General features: G+C 38.5%; 1 protein-coding gene across 1 annotated transcript in view; it reads left to right on the top strand.

The window, feature by feature from the left end:
• Nucleotides 1–206: 206 nt before the first annotated feature.
• Nucleotides 207–19,256, top strand: part of nrsn1 (neurensin 1) — a 131,577-nt gene continuing 112,527 nt past the window's right edge. The window contains exons 1-2 of the mRNA XM_055228049.1: nt 207–230; nt 458–570. The gene's annotated coding sequence lies outside the window, so the exon portion shown is untranslated. The remainder of the gene's footprint in view (nt 231–457; nt 571–19,256) is intronic.

The following is a 19,256-nucleotide window of genomic DNA, read 5'->3' as shown; positions in this document are numbered from 1 at the left end:
AAATATAAAGTAGCCAGTTTTATACTGTTAAAATAGGCTCTGTTACGTTTGAATAGTTTGTTATGGCAATTGTGTTTTATTTTGAAGAGCTACCGGAAGTCAGATGTGACGTTCCATTGTAAACAGGAAGTGAATAAGTTGCTTTCCAACTTGACCAAGATAGAAGAAAGTAAAACATCAACATGTGCTTCTATTTTGATGTAACGTACAGGCCTATATCTGTTTTCTAGGTTCTGACATCAATAATGTAATTTATATAAGTCTAGTTCTACCAGTGGTCATTGTAAATATCAACTCTGTAGAACTAGTTTCTTACAGTAAGAGCACCTTATGCCATTCATTTAGCACATGTTGCTAAGGGGCGTGGGTTATGTGGGCCTTTTCTCCACTGTTAGGCTGTTTAGGATGTCAAGTACCTGGAGTATTGGGATTAATCCACTGTTTTACCTTTCCATAGGTGATCTCAGACTGGACACGCACTGGCACTGCAGAATGGTGCTACAACATCGCCATCTTTGGACACTGTTTGGTCTCATCTCTGATCTGGACCATGGACCAGAATCCAAAAAGGTAAGACACGTGTATTTTTGAATGATAGCTGCTGTCATCTAGGCTTATGTTGTGTGAAAGTTAGTGGTGGTCTGTGGTTGAAACAAAAGGGAAAAAAAAAATGTAGGTGGTATGGTGCTCTTACCTAGCCTATGTGCTCTGGTATTGGTAATAGATTCATGGTACACTGCAGAATGTAAATTTTAGAATTTTATGTTTATACTTACCCCACTTTCTACTTGAACCTTGGAGTTTGTCAATATTTTCATCCCTATACAGTGCTTTTGCCTTTCGGGCTATATTGAAATTCCCAGAGCCTTTATCCAAGCCACTGACAGCCCATTGCTGGTATTGCATACATACTAAATAGTTTTGCATCCACCTGGAATGACAGCTGAACTCGCCAAAATCTACATTTAAATTCAAAAAACACCCAGAGGCATATATTGTCATATCTACTGATTCCAACTGCGCTATGCGATTTGACAGCTTGGTGACCCTAAAACATCATGGCTGACACCCACCAGCCTTACCTCACACAGTCACAAACCAAAAGGGGAGTGAGTTCATTGTCAAACAAGAAAAACTTTCCCGTCAAATAATTTCACTTTTAACATCAACTGCAAGTTATTTACAGATTCACTGTGTTTTTTGACTTTGCATATGGCTGTAATTAACAAAGTAATCGATTACATCACACTTAATTACATAAATAACATAAATGATTAATAATCCATTCGCATTGGCTAATAATCCATTCGAGCTTGATGTAAGATGTCGGGATAGAAGTCGTGGTTTATATTAGTTTCTGTGAGAGAAATGTTTTTGTCTCAGCTATACTGAGCTCTGCATCAGTGCTATTCTTAAGCTGATGTTTTGAATACTGCCTGCAGCTATATTTGTGACTGGCATATTAAGATACAGTGTTGCTTACTGGGAACTTTTAGCTTTTGAGGAATGTTCTCAGTCCTGTCGCGGTCCTGTGAGTCAACTCTGTACAGAGTTTACAAGGTATATGTTCACAATATTGTCACTCATGTGGTAGAAACAAGAGCGTTACAATGGGTAAATATTTAGGTCAGCATTGTTTGACTTTGATTGTCTGTGTTTGGAGAGTGAGAGTTCAGGAAGTGCACAGAGAGCTTTGAGCATCTACATACTATTTTCCCACCAGTTTTAAAGATGACTCAAGTCCTCAGTGGTTTAAGTCAAATGCTTTTATGTTCAGGATCCAAGTCTCTGTAATGTTGACTTATGTTAGGGTAATAAAAAAAATAAATATCCAGACTAATAAATACTAAAACTGGCATTGAAACTAGATTTGAAACAGAAAAAATCACATTATTAGAACAATACTGTTTTATAATATTGTTGACCATTCTCAGAACTAGTATAGTACAATATAATGATGTTTAAGCAACTACTATTCTATGTTGAAAATTGCATTCTGCTGTTTACAGAAATGTATTTTATAATCACGGTATTGAGCCTTTTCCTTGTACTTTGAAGAATATCTAGATTTGTAATATGAGTGTCATGAGCTACCACAACAACCTTTTTTTGCGATGAATATGTTAGCCACATTATTTCTTAGATAATGTCCAAGTGTGTTGTTGCTGCCTTCTGCGTGAGTTCAAGTCAACACAAAGTGACCATTATTACTTTTAAGAGTGCAACTCAGACATCTTAAGTTTATTTTTTGTTCATTTCTAAACAATAAGGTTTGTTTTCCAGAGTACTCCATCTGTGTTTCCACTAAACCTCAATAACATCAACAGCATATCGTATAGCAGAGCGATCCCATCTCCCCGCGCAGCTTCTTTTCTCATCTTATTGTCTGTCTCCCCCACTGTCTCTGCCTCTGTACCTCCACACATGATTACATAAATAATTTACAGCATGTAAATCCTCGGCAGCTGCTGGTTGGTGCCCTGCCTGTTCCTCTCTCTTTTCACTTTCAGGTTAACACAAGAGGATTTTTTCCTTGAACCTTGTCGCGTCGGCTCGCCTCTCTTCCTGTCTGTGTGCCTGGGGTTAAGCTCCCTTTCATTCTTGTGCCTTTCTCTCTAATTACACTGCTCTCAGCTCCAGCCCCATGTCTTCTCATGGACTAGTGTTTTCTTATGTAAGGCTAGATGCGAACAGACCTTGTAGTAATGATAAGCCAGCACCACTATTGTTATGAGGCGTTGCTGTTTGTTCAGTGTGATGTACTCTTCTCTCTACCTCTTTCTTAGAGTTTCATAACAAGTGTAGCAACACACTAAAGCTGTAAGGACATCTTACAAGACAATTCTTAGTAGCACGGTTGTTATTACCTTTATATACTTCTCTTTTTGTGAAAATCCTTCCTATGAAAAGTCATTTTGATTACAGTTCCTAAGGTGCAAATTATCTTTTCTCACAGGAGGCTTGACTTGGCAGAACACATATTCTCCAACCGTCCTGTTAAACTATTTTCTTTTCTTTCCCTGTACCTTCAGTCAGGCTTGATATAAAGCATATTTTCATACAGCAAAAGTAATTTTATGTTGAAAAGCAAGAGAAGAATTAGCACTTCCACACAAAAAATCTTGAAGAATAGAGCTGAGCTAATTCAAAAAGACACATAAAGAGAAACCATTACCTAGTGCTGCTAAATAAAGTTTCGTTTCCCATTCACTTCCCATTGTTGGAAGCCAAGGTTGATCCAATATTACGACTAATCTAACTTCAAAGGGTAGCAGTCATGTTAAAGTACATTTTAATTGTGATAAGAAATATGCTTTCATGCTTAAACTCTTCTTCCCTGTTCGTCTGGACAGAACCCATAAATATTGAGGGCTTTTTCCACTGGCAATTAAAATTAGAATTGGTCACATTTTTCACTGTCAGCAATTTCCGTTGCACGCAGACATGTGTGGGCCACACACACACACAGAAGTGCACAGAGCCATGATACAAGCTCCACCATGTGTGAGGAGAGAGAGACTAACACCACTGCATTATCTTTTTTAAATCTGATGTAATATTTGCAGCAAACACTTTTAGTAAACTAACTACATCGCATTTTTGTGTTTACCTGATCCCAAATCCCTGATGTTGTCGCTGTGTGTCCCTCAGGCTGTCCTTAGTATCCAACCTCCACTGTATAAATACTGTACTGGCTCATTTCCCCTTCCATTTTTCCCTTTCTCTCCATTAAGGAAGTCTGTCTGATTTGATTCATTGTATTACTTTAATTTTGTCACAATTCTCAATGAGATTTTTGTTCAATACAATTTATATATAGTTTACCAGCCAATAGAATGATGTGATGTATTGTTTGGAGACAGTGAAGCAGACACATACATATTTGGATGTAATGAAGCAGAAAAATGTGATTCTGTTGTGAATGGATAGAGATATTGCACTGGGAGAGGGGCAGGAGAATGACCTGGTATCTTCATAGTAAAATATTATTATTTTGTTGTATTTAGGCCTACATGTTACTTTTATTTTTGTCTACGTATTTGCACAAACTATTGCAGCTATGAATGATGAATCTCCCTACTCTGTCTTCTACAACATTTTTTTATGATCTCTACTACCATGTTTTTAAAATGCACAAATGTCGATGTTTAGATGTGCAGATCTGTTTAAGTCTGCTTTGAAATTGTAATTCCCTTAGTGTTCAGTGCAGGGCTTAAATACACTGCCTGGCCAAAAAAAAAGTTGCCACCTGGATTTAACTAAGCACATACATACAAGCCTCCCCCAGTTGGGCAGATCTAGGTTCAGCAACAGTCTGTGCTCAAGGAATGAGGTCAGCTGACTACCTGAATATACTGAAAGACCAAGGTTATTCCATCAATGGATTTTTCCCTCCCTGATGGCACAGGCATATTGCAGGATGACAAGCCAGGATTCATCTGGACTCAAATTGTGACAGAGTGGTTCAGGGAGCATGAGACATCATTTTTACACATGGATAGTCCAGCACAGAGTCCAGACCTTAACCCCGTTGAGAATCTTTGGGATGTGCTGGAGAAGGCTTTGTGCAGCGGTCAGACTCTACCATCATCAATGCAAGATCTTGGTGAAAATGAATGCAACACTGGATGGAAATAAATCTTGTGACGTTGCAGAAGCTTATCGAAACAACTGTGAATGTCTGCTGTAATCAATGCTAAAGGTGATCCAATTAAACATTAGAGTGTGTGACCTATTTTTTGTTGGTGACTTTTTTTTTGGCCAGGCAGTGTATATTGCAATATATTATAACTGCCATTAGATTTGCGATATATGTTTAAAATGTTGGATTATGTTCATTATGCACATTAGAAACTGAGTGTTAACATTTGACAGAAGACAGAAATATGAGCTGTGACAAGAATTACAAGAATCTGGTCAATCTCAGAACATGTTTGTAGAAGTTCTTAATGACAGAAGACATTCTATTATCTAAATAATTGTAGCCATGCAATTTGATAATTGCACAACTGAAATTGGGATTTGACTTATCTCTAACGCTGCTCCTGGACATTCTGCATACCTTCTTTAAACCATTACTCTGCTCAACACTATTGATTTTTTTTGCTATAAGAGTTGCAAAGACTCCCTGGTTATTTTCGATCTCCTTCACCTTAACCTCACCTTACCTGAATGCTTTACCCACTATAGCCAGACTAGATATTGACTATTGGCTGGCGTTGCCTTAAATGCCTGGCACATGTTTACCTGTGTGTGTGTGTTTGTGTACTTATTGTCAGGCTTGGTGAGCAATGGCTGCTTAGAGTGTGAGTGTGAGTAGTACTGCATGTGTTAGCGCGTGTGCAGAGGATGGCCTCATTACCCAGGTGTTTACCCCCAACCACAGGAAGCACTTGTCACTGACGACTGTCTGTAGCAAACTCTGCCTCAGGGAGGGAAAAGCGGGAGACGCATGAATCACCCCACCTATGACCTACCTGCCCTCCTACTGTCCTAGCAGCCTACTTAACAGCCAGCCTACCCAGTCTACTATCTTTAGCTCAGATGTATATTTTTGCCCTCCTCTAATTGTCACTATTTACATGTCTGTGCAGCTGTGCCAGTCAAGCGCTCCCATGCATGGCAGGTCATTGAGTTCCTGCACTCCTTCAGCAGTGCAGTGAGAGAAGGAGGGAGGAGAAGAGAAGAGCAGAAGAGACATACAAGCTGTTGACAGGGATTTATGAGCTGATATTGTCAGACTGCTAGCACAACAACAGTCTCCCTGTCTCGGCCTGTCTGGTCATAGGGAGAGGCACCGACTGACAGAGAAAAAGCAGAGATGAGGGTTAGAAGGAGAAGTGAAGCAGCAAAATAGGCACAGAAGGAAAGGAGCTGAGGGAAAGAGGAACAACTGCTAAGGATTCTGGTCTTTGAAGGCGGCTTATTTTTAACCACCTTGTCATCTATGTAGCAGATGACTTGCATGAATTTCAGACTAGTGACTTTTTGTTTTGATCCCCGTGAGAAGAACACATGCGCCGACCATAAGCTATTGTTGGTCCGACTGAACGACACTGTCAACAACACTTCTCAAATTGCATGAACGCCACTTAGCACTGTACTTTGGAGTTTGTTAAATAAAAAAGTGGGCTATTAATATGTCTCCTAACACTGCTGACAATTGTTCTTTGTAAAATGTGACCAACAGTGAATCATGGCTGGAATTTTCCCTGTCAGATGACACACACTGATAATCTGTCTTACCGTCTGACGCATACAAGGTGGCGTCTGCTTTGCTTTTCTCAGCTCAATTCACGCCATCACTTCCACTTGACTACTTACAACTTTATTTTGTGTACACAGATGCATCCTCCGACAAGTTTTCTGACTTTTTAATATTGCATAATAGCACCTAAAATACCACGGCCTGTAAAATGTTATGCTCGTCATAATAACAGTGATCCAGATGTGAAGTCTGCCAGGCTGAGAGACAGACAGCCTGACAGGGCTCAGCACATATACCCCCTGGGAATAATAGAGACTATAGACCAGACAAGTGATTTATATGTCAGATCCTGTTTAATGATATAGTATTAAAGAGTGCTGATTTACGAGACCTTTCATTTTGCATAGACACTCAATGCTCCGGGCAAAGCTTAACACGCCGAGTATAGATCTAACGGTAACTGGCTTCAGAAATGCTCAAATTATAGTGCAAGGACATTTTTTATGCATTTCCTTAATACGGTTTGGTAAGGTGTTCACGCGGCACTTCAAGTTCACCTTATATCTTACTGGCATAAATGAGTTCCTTGTTCCAGTCAAGTGAACATTGCCAGTTTATTATCAAGTTATAATGAAAGTGGCCCTAAAACAGCCATATGAGCCGGCCTTCATGATCATGAATCATGGACTAGAGCCGCAGCAGTCTCAGCCCAACTCAACACATGAGTGATTTTGGTAGAAGGTGTTGCGTATAGTTTGTGGGCATTTACATTTTAATTTAGATTTTAATGCATAGGTCTTCAAAAGCAAATCAATCAATATAAAGGACATCAACCCAGACACAACACACACTATAAAACACATTCAGAAGCTTATTTTTATAACCCTTTTCAGCTTTGTACTTGATGCCTACAAATATGCATTACTTTCTCTGGTGTGCAAAGTGGATTCACAACTTTACATTTGAAGCAGTTGTATGTGATAAATCCTTAATGATACCCGTCCCTATGTGTTACTGCTGGTACTTTTTGTTATTGGCAATTTTGATCAGTGGCGTCCTCTCTGCTCTTGTGTGAGGAAGGGCATCCAGTGTAAAACTTGTACCAAATTGAAATCAGCCTGAGCACTGCAAATGAGGGAGATGATTTTACTGTGGTGAAGATAAAGTAATAATATAATATTCTGTCAACTATAATGTACAGGACTAGTTGATCGCTGAACAAAATCAATGGAATTAGTGCTAAAACGGATTTGACAATGCATGCAGTCAAATGAATGTGATTCTGGCAACCTGCTGTATCTACCACGTACCACTATAACATATTAATGAATCTAGTCCTCTGTGTCTGATAAGGAGTAATGCATACAACGGTTAACAGCAGAAGAGTAGCAGGACGTGTACTCATACAATATGCAAAGCTCTGCGGAGATATAAGCCCATGTTTTAATGCTCTCATGTGACAACATATGTATTGTGATTCACTTTTATTACTGTAACATGGATTATTAAAGAACACAGCCTGTCTGGTAAAAAATCTAGGCAATATTCTGTAACAGTGGATCTCTAACACTTGTGATGAAGAGTGTCTGGAGAAAACAGGAGGAACTGTGTCTGTGTGTTCTTACTGCAGTTACATTGATGGACCGTGGGGAAAAAAAATATAGATAACCAGTGCATCAAGAAAGCTAGTTTTAAAGCTAATTCGTACCATCTTTTTTTATTATTGCACAAAAGCAAAAAACTTCAACTTCAACTTTATTAAAAACATATTTAAACTATACCACTATAGATGGGAACTCTCAGTAGCTATTAATACTATTAGTAGAGCTGACAAACAGACATCCAGCCAGTATTGTCACATTATATTTAATTGCATTTGCCTGGTAGCCCATAATATGGTCATAAAACCCACAGAGAACACATAACGGTAGACTTGAAGCTATCACCTAAAAAGAGAACGTGATTAAACCCACAACTTCTGTACTGTAGCTCAAATGCAATAACTGCTCTGTCACCTTTATTATTAGCATAGATGTGACCTACAACAAGAAAAAGCAGAAGAAAATGAATAGTCACTGAATAGACTTTTGTGATGTAGCTCACCCATTTCACTGATCGCCTGTTTCCATGTTTTTATTTGAACCTTCTTTGCGTTTTAGCTGTCTTCCAGTGAGCTGTATGTTGAGAATAAAACAGACAGTGGTATAACCCAGAGCAAGGTTAGACTTAACACAGTCCTTTGTGGGCAGTTGTGAGGCAGCGTCTTATCTGCCTTTATCTATCTTTGTTTGTGGTAACCAGCCCTGGCTCTACCATGGTCAGACAGGGCCCCCGAACTTTTCTTTGGACATGTTTATCACACTTCCTCTCCTTACACTTCTGGCCTCTCCTCAGCCCAGCAGACAGGAAAATCAAAGCCTCTGGAAAATACCATTGCCTGCTAAATTGTACATTACAGTATTGCACATGCCCATATGATGTATAACCCGAAAGTCTCACTAGCAAATGCAAAACAGGAAGGAGGGCTAAGCAAGTTCCCATTAGCAGAAACCATAACTGTCTGAATTACACGTCAAGCTGATTGAGTGTTAGTTACCATGACCTTCTGCATTTTAAACTGTGAGCAATCCAATGTATTAGTTCATTAGGATGAGATGGAAGTGAATCCTATTAAATAAAGTATGTAATAAATATTGTGTGATTCAAGTGATTTTCGCTGGCAATGCACGATATGGGTCTAAATGTGCAAGGTAATATGATTAATGTTGTATCATAAAAGTGTTTTGTCTTACTTACCTCCCAAGACATAAAACACATCAACGCCACTGTGGTTCTTGCTCTTTGTTCCACGTTAACTGAGCTGCTCCAACTTGAAAACGTGCGATTCCCTTATAAAACGCTTGTTCATTTAATTGACGTTGGGTTCTTGAAATGCCCAGTCAATAAAGCAATAAGCTACTGCATCACTGGAAAAATCATATAGGGAGAGTGTTACATCTGGATAATGCATCTTATCTGCAGACACTTTTATTTATCTGTCTCATGAAATTATAATGTGGCTCAGTGGTGTTTCTGACCAGCTAGCATTATTGTATTTTAAATCAACTTTCCTACCATTTTCATCCCAGCAATCAATGTCACGAGTATAATGTTCCAATGCTGCTTTTAGTTTTGAGACGGGGTACGCTGTGTTTTTGACAGAGTTACCACATTTGGTTACTTTGAACACTTTTAAAACTAGGACTGTTAGCTCTCAAAACTATGAATTATTTCTATGATCCGACCATTTGATCCAAGTGCTACACCATAATTGGCAACCAGGACTAAACCCAGAACTAAACCTGGACTATATCGGGACTAAACAAGGACAAGAACAGGATCAAACTAAATCCAAGTCAGAACTAAACTGGGATAAATTTAGGACCAAATAACAAGACATCTGAACTGACCCTTGGACTCTGAACTCCTTTAAAATCGACTTACTGACTAATGGCTATTGAACTAACTGGGATATGCAGACCTTTGGCAAAGAATGAAAGGATACATTTATAACCCAGTCCATCCAGTCAACAAAAGTCCTGTCCTCTGATCCACAAATGCATGTAGCACGAAAATCAGAACAAAAAAGCATCCTTGGTCCTTCATAATCAATAAGTCAGTTTTTGAAATGCAATATCTTGATAGCAAAACATTGTCTTGGCAGCATGGTTTGCAAAGCTGTAATCTCACATACTGATACTGTACTAGATGCAATAATCTGACCAAGGTTTAGATAGTTTGAAGCCTCTTAATCACATTATATGTTTGTTGTTGTTTTAAAGAATAACTAGGGCAAATGTAAGGATGGGTCTACTTGTATGCATGCATGTAATTGGCCGAAACTTTGACGATGAACAAAACATTTCCATCTAACTTGAATAATTGATGGTTTATTTAGTTCTGGGCTTTTTACAGATCACTCTCATTACAATAACAGATTAGGTAATTACTCTGTTTTCCACGCGGCGACTTTATGGGCAAACAGAAAGGCTTTTTTGCCATTACAGCTGTTATTATTTGCTTTTACACAGCACAAAATAAGCCTTGTGCGGACACTGTTTTGTTATTTACTACAGTTTAGCACTCTCCAAATTGCTGGAGTGTGCGGTGCAGGTTCATGTGACATTGTGCCGATTAGATAAATCTCCCAAAAGAGGACAAGCACAAGAGCATCTACATGTTACAAGAGGATGTTGATGGCGCAATTAGGGAACGAATATTACGATGATGGCTCTGCTAACGATGTAATCTTTTCTAGAGGTCTTGAAGCAATTACACTATGAAAATGACACGGCACAAGTGTTATGTTCCACTTATTAGTGCCTATAATGGCAAGGGGTACCTATATTGTTTTCCCCCCGCTATGCGCCCGCCTGATGTGTGTATGCTAGCAGCCGTTAGCGCCACAGGAGGAAGTGTGCAGGAAATGAGATCAGGCCTAAAAAAGAGGTAACGCCTGAACCACCGACCCCAGACCAATAACTGTCACTCACTGCACCTGATGATAACATATGAAAAATACAGCCAAAAACAGGAAGGTCAGATGAAAATAGAACAGAATATGGTGATACAGGAAGAGCGCACACAAGAGCAGAGTGGAAGATTTGACAGGGTGAGACCAAAAAGTCTATAGTAGAGAAAAGGTGAAATACTATAAAGCGTTCAAAATGGTCTGTTTTCACATCTCAAAATGTTTGGCTGCATCTTTTGCTAGGGTCGGGTGATGTGCCAAAGGATTTATATCACTATTTTCTTAGAGCTAAATTTTTATTTGTCACAATTCATACATTCTATACTGCCATAATGGGGTAGCCAAAGCCATTTTTGTGAGTTCATACTACTGTCTCATACTTTCTCTCACCTCAGATTAAGGCAAAGCAAGTTTGTTTGTACAATTCATACACAAAGTAATTGCTTTACAGATTTAAAAAGTCATTAAAATCACAATACAACAAATCAAAACATAAATGATCACAAATAATCATCATAAAATTATCATTAAAGCTGCATAAAACTGATTAACAGAGATTTGGGCTTTGTTCATTGATTTTGTAGAAATGATTTTCAGTCCCTGTGATATTTTTTTCCCTTTTTTTTGTAAGCAGTCATATTTGGACCATGCGTGTTCCTGATTGGCTATTCCACCTGTCAACTCAGAGATTCACCGGTGACCACACTCACATCTTTGTAAAGAAATGAAGAAATGTGTTTTCTGGATCCCAGGTACAATGTCGCAGTGGTGAGAACATAATTACATTTTGTCTTACCTTGAGCTGAATTTTATACAGAATTGTCAGTAGCTGTTTAAGTTGTATCACTATTAAGCTTTATTCAAATTCAATTAAAATTCAACAACTTTATCCATAAATTACTAATTATTCCAGTCTAACTTTACACCACTTTTCCTTCATAACCATGAACTAGAGCCTGCCTTGAAAATATTTTGCTATCCAATTAATTTATTTCTGCTTTTTGTCAACAATTTTACTCATTATTTATCTATTATCCCTCTTTATTAATGTCTAAAAATCTTAAAATCTAACTTTTGCCCAGGAGGACTGAAGCTTCAAAAACGTGAGGAATGTATTAAAGCAGTTAAGCAAAGCTGCATTTTTAATTTCTTAACGGTGTAATAGAAAAAAAGAAAGAAAAAAAAACGTGATTAATTAGTGTAGACAAGGAACGCAGACTACCAGAACATAACATCCTTTTTGTCACACAAGAAATGCAGGATACAGGAAGGCGAGATTAAAGACTGTAACAAAGCAGAGGCAGCCAAACTAACTGTTAGACAAATAGAGGGAAAAAAAGACAAGAAAAAACTTAGTGGCTAAATATATCAGCAGGATTGGGCTGGAATTAGCACTTGTGTATTTGAAACTGTCATTTGGCCTGCACATTCTCTTTACCATGATGAAAGACACAGTGAATGACTTCAGTAGAGAAACCAGGCCTGACAGCTGTGTGCGTGCATGTGTGTGAAGTCAATATACATGCGCAATGGCAAACTCTTTTATTTTTTTGCTTTCCAAAAGATTGAAAAGAAGCACATTTTATTTTTTATTTGTTGAGACAGGAGTAACAGAGAATGATGAAACATTTAGAGCGCTAGTGTTCACCTACGCCCAACAACAACAAGGTTTTGATATGTTACACTTGTTTTGGAGCAAAATAGACAGAGTAGTCAATGGAATATTTGTTGTGGGTTTGCGTAAAACTTTGTCAGATGCGTTTCACACTTTATTGCAGACATCCAAGAAATTGAGTGCCGTCCATCCACTGATATTGTTTATCCTCTCTGCAAAGTAAATAAATCATGACTAGTGCAGCTGCCAGTCAAATGTAGTGTTGTGTTTCTCCTGGTGTCTCTTATAGGACTTAATAATCACTCACAACTGCTTATTGCATTTACCATTAACTTAATTTGAATTTGAACATTTTTCAACATTTTTTCACTGCTCTTTACGTTTTCTTCAATCCAAAAATCCTGATTTGATTTTAAAGTACTTCTCCAGCAGTTTCAGTTGTTGCCTCAATGTTATAGTATCATTTTCCTGAGCGTGAGCCATAGATGTGGAATTTTCATCATTCCCATGCCCTTGTAGATAGTCCAATTAATTTCACAACATATTGGTTAGTTCTAGAGATGGGCGATATAATGGCGCTAATATGGGCAAAGCTCCCTGATGTTGGACTGACTATTTTTCATTTTAATTTAGTTTCTATTAATAATGAGCAGTGAATCTATGGTCCTTCAAATAAGTCAAATATCAGTTATTGACCATGAAAGCAAGTGAAATCCTCATCAGTATCAGTATCTGAAAAATCCACATAAGACCATTCCAAGTCAGGTCAACTCATGATGAGTATCTCAAAGAATACTACTTTAAAACAGTTGAACAATCACTTATTAAATAGAGTAATTGAATAATTTAGGAAAAGACGAACAGAAATATAATTTGCCACAACTGTTGTCTTTACTGCTCTAAAGCCTTGTGCATGTGTAATAAGTGTCAACGACTTTGTATCGAATTATGTGATTCAGTGAATGACTGATGACATGAGTAAATATACAGGCAAATGCATGAATAATAATGAGTGTTTTCGTATTTAATTAGTTAAACAAAGCAAGTGACAGTGCTTGAAAGGCTTGATGTGGCATTTGCATAATTTATCTGGTACACTGTTGTTTTTGATAGTTGTCGCTATACCAACCTGAGCAGTACAACCAACGAATAGGAATGTTTTATATGCACTTTGTATATCAATAACAATGCATACTGGGATTTCACACAGCCAGTTCAATAGTTAAAACATTTGTGTAATGATATTCCCAAATTAAGTGTAAAATAACAAATTGCCATCTCTTTAGTCTGAGGTAAATCGCAGCGTATTCTGACTTTAGTGGAAGCTAAATTAGCCTGGCTGCGTGAATTGTAACCAGGGAATATTACAATGGGAAACAAAGACGAAGAAATATAGTAAAAGGGAGCATTACATTTACATACTTTGCTGCATTTTGCATGGCTATTTTTCACTTGGAGTGTCATTTATGCTGCCTACACCGCTGTTTTATTTGTTCGAGGAAACAAGGGCAAACTAATTTAGCAAAAACACAGTTGGTTGGCTGATGCAACACGCTGAAATTTGAGAAGCATTCATGCCCAATAAACCATTTCTGTCAGACCACCTATTGAGCAAAAAGCGAGCGTGTGTGCCTCTCCATGCCTTTGTATGGCAGTGAGGACCAATTTTAATACCGATCCACCGTTGAGAGGAAATGGATGACGGTACACTACAATAGTCCACATTTTTGCAGGTGTGAATTTTAAAAGGTTTTGAGGGCTTAGCTTTGGAGCTTTGATTTGGGTTTGGACATCACCCAATATGGTATCCTTCCATGGTGGCTACGCTGTGTATGCAAATGAATTGGACTTTTTAAGTAGGCTACACGCGAGAATCTGTGGGTGTTTTTACCGCTGATGTACATATGAAATGATGCTTCCTGTGTGCACTCCGACAGCGCAGCCCAAAGGCAATTTTCATCACTGCTTTTGTTGTGTTACATACATCTATTGTGGGGCATCCTTGTTGGCATTCAACACATTCAGCTCTCAAACTTTTAAGCTTTAAACCTTTCCACTTAACTATCGTCATATTGTGCAATTCAAAGTTATAATTTGGAGCATTTTGGCACCGCGGCTGTTCCTTCACTTTTACTGTTTCTTTGCTGAAATGCTCCGTTGCTATTAGATGATTGCTCTGCTTTTTTGGAGGGGGAGATTTGAGCCCATTGGTCACCCAGTGTGTGACAGGAAGATTGGCACTAAAATCACCTGTCTGCCTCCAGAAGATTGCCTTGTCCACTGCGCTCACTAAAACCCAGAATAGTGAATAACAGGGCAATTTTATCTGGGATTTTTGAAATGTCCCATCTGGTGTTCGCTCCGTATTCATCGGCTTCACCTTTCGCTGGAACCAAACTGATGACACACGAGTCCAAGAATCTGACAAGACCGAGATCCTGTCCACTATGAGGGTTCATTCACATAATACTGCAACATTGTTCATTCAGCTTACAGTAGACAAACACTGCTATTAAATTCCAGGAGTAATAGGATTCTTGGAATGCAGCAGCTTATACAACCGCAACAGCAATGCACCAGAAATGTAATGTTTGTAGAAAGAATATAGCAGTGTAAATTGGTACAATGAGAATAACAGGTTAGCTCTCTTGAATACCTCTGCTGCTGCTTTCAAACCTTTGGGTGTACTTTTTGGTCCAACACTGATAACAGATACAGATGCATTGCGTTTTGCTGTTTTGCTGTTTTGCTGTTTTGCTGTTTTGATTCCATGATACAGTTATGTTTTAGTATAGTTTTTGTCATTAAGCTCAGGAGTACAGAGATGTTTTGCTCCGCCAAATCACATCATCAGCACTTTCAAATTTGGGTAGTTAGCTTGCAAATTGTTTCTGTCTCTGCAGGGAGTGAAGAGAGCTATAATGCACACCTGTAATCTTTGCTTTGTTTCTGTGTCTATTTAGAGCGGCATAGGAAGGGTAGAGTTCAAACTGACTTTGAAAAATCCAGGTCTTGTCAGAACCTATTTCCCTGCTGTTCTTGACTTTTGCGTTGAACACTGTCATTTCCCCATTGTGGGACAAATAAAGGTTTATCTTAAAGGTTTACAGTAAAAGTAGAATTATGCTGGCTCTTTAAACCTATGCAGTATAGAGTCGCTTTTACTGGTATGTGCATTAGCATTATGGACTGGTATTACAGTTGTGGAGTATACTTATGTGATGAAGCAAACTCAACTCAGCTCAACCACTCAGATTAATTGGGAGCTATTAAGTCTGTGTACACTGCACAAAGTTTACTTCAAGGATTTGAACTACTTCTCTTTTGTGTATCCACTCCACTTACCTTTAACATTTATTAGTATTTAACTGAAAGAACATGCTGTACTGCTCTCCCATCTGTCCTCCCATTTTTACAAGGATCAGTGTATTTTAACAGTCCTCGTCCAGATTCTCCTGTTACATACTACATTCCTCCAATTAAACCTATGTGAGTGAGCGCACACTGTAAGACAGCACCAGGAAGTAGTAATTAGTTTAAATGTGTTCAGGGTTTCATTGTGTTTGGACAGTGACACATTGCACTAGATTATTACATTCTTCATTCTGTATTTCACAATATAAGCTTTAATTAAAGTGTCTACGTCATTCACTTCATAATTATACTGTCATTTAATTTCAACTAATGTAATATCAGGGGGAGCAAAACATCAAACAATGTGTCAGACCCCATATGGAGCCGAGCAATTTACTTTCCATTGACTTGCATCTCGAAATGAACTGAAAGGTGTCATTAATCGACTTGATAGTAATTTTCCCCTAGATGATTATTTAGCAGGTTGTAAGCTTTAATGAAAGATCACATTAGGGAGTGATTGACACACATGCTCAGTGGTAAGTCAAACATAGTAGATCTTATTATAGGAGTATGAACGTGAACCCACAAACACCATGGATACCATGTTGTTTCCTATTCAAAACACTTGGATTGTTTTTCAGTCTGAGTTTGATAGAGAATAGTGCTCTATGTTTATAGATCACCCGCTACCAGCTTGTCACTATGGAAATGCTGTTGCTTTGCCTACAGTGTTCCACAGTATGGCATTAAACTTATCCATCTCCAGGGAGACAAGAAAGCTGCACCTCCAGGCCAATTTACAGGTGGAGAGGTGACTCTGCTAAGAGAAAGAATGCATGAGTATTCTAGGCAAAACAAGTTGACGTAATCCCACATTCCAGGGGGAAAAAAAAAAAAGGGAAAAAAAAAGCATTTTCATGGAAATAAAACTTTGTAGCTGAAAAGTTACATAGTGGACCTTTAACATATTTGTAGACAAACCTTTAGTCAGAATTTTTCAAACAATCATTACAAACCCCCAAAGGTGAAATTTCCTGCTTGATCTATTTGACAATGTGAACTTCTTGCTGTGTTCCAGTTATAAGCTAAATTGGAGCTCATTTGTGCTTTTAAAAAGTTATTGCAGCTACATAACCTATTGCCTCCTCTGTGTAGCATTGCATCATTACACCTCATAAATCATGCACCATATAAAAATACCTGTTTTGTTACAACAATTCACCAGCTTGTTGAACTTTCAAATTCATTCTATTCTACCTGGCCAAGTGTATCTACAAGAATGCAACCGAGCATGTGATGATTATTGGAAGCTGTGGTCTACAAGCTGTTAAATAAATAGCCCCAGATCGTTGACATGTTGGAAGATGTGCCATCATGCAAGCATTGTTCCACTCATCACCTATTGTCAGCTCATTACAGGGACCTAAGAAACATGAGTGATGCCCCTTAAAAATGTATTGCTGACTTTTAAAATTGAATGATGGACATAGATGGGCCGAAATAGGAAAAAACGCGATCACATCTGTCTGCGTAATATTCCAGATGTTGACTTTTTATAAAGGTCCTTAGGAGGCATTCGCATTCGCATTCGTATACGAGGAACAAGGCAGTTGGCACACACACCCACAGAACACACAAACAACCAGCAAGCACTCAGGGAGATAGACAGATAGACACAGGGAAGCGAGAGGGAAGCGAGAAATAAGCAAACCTAAATAATACTGTAATTGTTGCGGCTGTCTCAGATGTGCTCTGCCTCTATGTCTTTCATAATAAAAGCCTGTCTGACTGTATACGCCACACAGGAGGGGGCCTTCACTGCTGCCGAACACCAAATTGTATTATTGAAGGCCGCAACCACCACCACCACACTGCCTCTCTTTCGTATTCCAACCCCCATCCAATGTCTGTCTTTATATTAGAAATGTTTTCACTTGCCAATAAAAGCATAATGCGCTCTTACACACGCAGCATTTGCAAGTGAATTGCAGTGCTCCATATTGCCTCCGATGGTAATCAGAAAAAAACATTGTGCAACGGGAGAAAGCATGACCAGTCCAATATCGAGTATGATTGTAGTGAATGTTATCTGATAGAAGCCACTGGAAATAGAAGCGTGCTGTATGGAAGGACGCAATGCCATGCTGCTTAGCCATATGGGCACCAATAAGACACAGGCATATGAAACAGCAGGAACAAATTATACTTAAATTATGGCTGCACACTGTTTGTAAGTGGATGGGACAAGCATATGGTGCGGAATAAGTTAAGGTTGGAGGTATGGTTAAGTTGTTTATGAAGGGATCGATGCTTCGTAGGTGCCTTTATGCTGTCAGGGAGCTGCATATCAATTCTCTTTCTCATTTGTGTTGTCTCATTTTCCTCCCAATCAAGGCTTCATTTCACATGTGGCTCTTATCTCACCGATGCCTCAGCCTATTATTATTCCCCCTGTTTGTGTTGCTCACTGTCTGCTCTTCGCTTTATATTTTTACTCTTGATCTCACTCTGTGATTTCTTTGCCTCCTCACAGCGCCTCTCATCAGCATCTTTTATCTGCTTCTCCTGTCATCGCTCAGCCTCCTGTATCTGCAGATGAGATCGTTTCATTGTGTTTTACATAGGGATTTTTATCACATTACCATGTATACATGAAGGAAGCTTATAACATAAATGTTTGAAAATGTCAAAAATCATATAATGCTATTGCAGATAGCACCATCAGTGTTAGTGGGCAGTGAATGTCTGCCAGCTCAACCAATATTGGCCCAAATAAAATAAAATAAAAATAAATAAATGAAATGCTCTATGCTCTTGTAGTAGAAATGATTTACACTTTAACACAATTCACTTAATAATTGAATTTATAACTAAATGTGAGTACATGCATGTAAAAAATAAACAAACAAAAAAAAAAACTTTAGTTAATCACAAGTTGACCTAGACAACAACACTGTCAACACTGATTTATGACTGCCAAAAAAGCTATGTTAATGTAATTAATACAATAAATAAAACAATCGATGTAACTTCACCAGTGCTAGAAGCCTATTGGAAATCCGGGTCGTTTCATCTTCACAACGTCTGTGCATAGAGACAAATCTGAAAAGTTGATATTGAGTTAGAGTGGAATTGATTTACACTCCAGGAAAGTTGTATTGCTGAAAGCCTCCTGGAGTATTTATGAATTTTAATGATCTTCAGCTTTGCTTTAAGGCTACACATCTTAAAGTTTAATTTAACTCACGTTATTTATGCATTCTTAGATTACTGCTTCTGCAATAAAACAGCTATTATAAGTCCACATCATTTGGATTTTGTTTCAGTGAAGCTGGGAGCTAACTGACACTGAGCCAAACTGTCCAGTCATGGGAAGCTGCTCTTTATTTACGGCCCCTTCTTGGACTCCACTATGTTTCCAAGTGCAGCTGGTTTATGCCTTTAGCCCAGCCTCATCGATCCTTTTATTGTAGCCTCTGTGTGACTGCTTCACTGTTTATTTGGAAGATGATGAATTGTTCTTTACTTTGACCATTTCCCATGACATCACATCCAGCTGCAGAAGA

This window comes from Periophthalmus magnuspinnatus, chromosome 16 (genome assembly GCF_009829125.3).
Source record: "Periophthalmus magnuspinnatus isolate fPerMag1 chromosome 16, fPerMag1.2.pri, whole genome shotgun sequence".
In the NCBI taxonomy this organism is placed as follows: domain Eukaryota; kingdom Metazoa; phylum Chordata; class Actinopteri; order Gobiiformes; family Gobiidae; genus Periophthalmus; species Periophthalmus magnuspinnatus.
This window is presented reverse-complemented; position numbering and strand designations above follow the sequence as displayed.